The sequence below is a fragment of the Pantherophis guttatus genome, unplaced genomic scaffold (genome assembly GCF_059756535.1).
Source record: "Pantherophis guttatus breed Tessera unplaced genomic scaffold, ASM5975653v1 scaffold_27, whole genome shotgun sequence".
NCBI lineage: Eukaryota > Metazoa > Chordata > Lepidosauria > Squamata > Colubridae > Pantherophis > Pantherophis guttatus.
This window is the reverse complement of record NW_028269842.1, coordinates 92,501-95,000: the sequence shown is the minus strand read 5'-3', so window position 1 is coordinate 95,000 and position 2,500 is coordinate 92,501.

The following is a 2,500-nucleotide window of genomic DNA, read 5'->3' as shown; positions in this document are numbered from 1 at the left end:
TAGACCGGGCCGCCGTCTGCCCGTCTTTAAGTCGAAAGACGACTTTAAATCTAAAAACGGTTTTAAGTCGAAAGTGTGGGTTAGGGTTAGGGGAAAAAGTTGTGGGGTTAGGGTTAGGGGAAAAAGCTGTAGGGTTAGGGTTAGAGAAAACAGTTGTAGGGTTAGGGTTAGGGTCAGGGTTAGGGAAAATAGTTGTAGGGTTAGGGTTAGGGTTAGGGTTAGGGTTAGGGTTAGAGAAAAAAGTTGTAGGCTTAGGCTTAGAGAAACAAGTTGTAGGGTTAGGGTTAGGGTTAGGGTTAGAGAAAAAAGTTGTAGGCTTAGCCTTAGGTTTAGGCTTAGGCTTAGAGAAACAAGTTGTAGGGTTAGGGTTAGGGTTAGGGTTAGGGGGAAAAGTTGTAGGGTTAGGGTTAGGGTCAGGGTTAGGGAGAAAAGTTGTAGGGCTAGGGTTAGGTTCAGGTTCAGGCTCAGGGTTATCATTCTGGAAATGATATTAGCAGAAGCAATGGAGGAAAGCGAGGAGAGGGAGGGAGGGAGGGATAGATATTAAACGGGATGGACGAAACGTATAGAGCGCACACAAGACACGCGATGAGAAACCACCCGCCCAGAGAAATTCATGTCCGATTTACCGAGAAGACAGGGAGGGCAGAGAGATCGCCATGGATGAGAAACACGACGAGAAAGCACAAAATATCGGCGAGCTGAAATATCGGCGAGCTGGCGAGAGCAAAGATATCGAGTAGATTCAAGAGAGAAAGCGGAATTATTTTATAAACAACGTAGAGATGACCAAGAACAGGAAAGATGGGGAGATGAAAGTGGGGACGGACGACGGGAGGAGAAGAAAGAACAGCCAAAAGAGAGCCAAGAAAGCCAACAAAACGAGAAAGCGTCGAGAGAAGGAGCAGGAGCAGAAGACGTTAAAGAAAGAACCAAGGGACCTAAGAACGACTTGCTCGACAAAGCAAATAGATCAGTAAGAAATGGAAGAAGAAATAAAAATAATTTCCTGGACTAGAAATGGACTGGATTCGGCCATTCGGCAAGAGGAAGGAAAATATGGAATAAATGAGGGAAGTTAAGATCAGAAATGATAGGCCTACGAGAGGTTCCTCTGGGAAAGCTACACCCAAAACTTTTGAGGAAGGAAGATGGCAGAAATTGGAACAAACTTTTCACTTGAAGGGAAGCTTTTCACGTCAAACCAGCTATTTAAATCAACCCCTCGCAGCCATCCTGGCAGAGAAGCAGAAAACCGAAACACTCCAGTCCGGCCGAGGCCCGGGTAAACCGGTCCCGCCCGAGCGAGCGTCCCGGTAGACCGGGACGGCTGCCGGGCGCGGGCACCCCCGGGGCCCGGCGCTGGCACCGAGGCGAAGGGGGAGGTCCCCGACCGAGGCCCGCGGCGCCGGAGCCGGGATCCCGTACCTCCATCGCGGCGGGGGAAACGGAAAGACTGACCCGGCCGAGGCCCCGGTAGACCGGGACGGCTGCCGGGCGCGGGCACCCCCGGGGCCCGGCGCTGGCACCGAGGCGAAGGGGGAGGTCCCCGACCGAGGCCCGCGGCGCCGGAGCCGGGATCCCGTACCTCCATCGCGGCGGGGGAAACGGAAAGACTGACCCGGCCGAGGCCACGGTAGACCGGGACGGCTGCCGGGCGCGGGCACCCCCGGGGCCCGGCGCTGGCAACGAGGCGAAGGGGGAGGTCCCCGACCGAGGCCCGCGGCGCCGGAGCCGGGATCCCGTACCTCCATCGCGGCGGGGGAAACGGAAAGACTGACCCGGCCGAGGCCCCGGTAGACCGGGACGGCTGCCGGGCGCGGGCACCCCCGGGGCCCGGCGCTGGCACCGAGGCGAAGGGGGAGGTCCCCGACCGAGGCCCGCGGCGCCGGAGCCGGGATCCCGTACCTCCATCGCGGCGGGGGAAACGGAAAGACTGACCCGGCCGAGGCCACGGTAGACCGGGACGGCTGCCGGGCGCGGGCACCCCCGGGGCCCGGCGCTGGCAACGAGGCGAAGGGGGAGGTCCCCGACCGAGGCCCGCGGCGCCGGAGCCGGGATCCCGTACCTCCATCGCGGCGGGGGAAACGGAAAGACTGACCCGGCCGAGGCCCCGGTAGACCGGGACGGCTGCCGGGCGCGGGCACCCCCGGGGCCCGGCGCTGGCAACGAGGCGAAGGGGGAGGTCCCCGACCGAGGCCCGCGGCGCCGGAGCCGGGATCCCGTACCTCCATCGCGGCGGGGGAAACGGAAAGTGATGCGGCCGGGGCCCCGGTAGACCCGGCCGTCTCCCCGGCGCGGGCACCCCCGGGACCCGGCGCGGGCACCGAGGCGACGGCGGGGGTCCCCGACCGAGGCTCGCGGCGCCGGACCCGGGATCCCGTACCTCCATCGCGGCGGGGGAAACGGAAAGTGATCCGGCCGGGGCCCCGGTAGACCCGGCCGTCTCCCCGGCGCGGGCACCCCCGGGGCCCGGCGCTGGCACCGAGGCGAAGGGGGA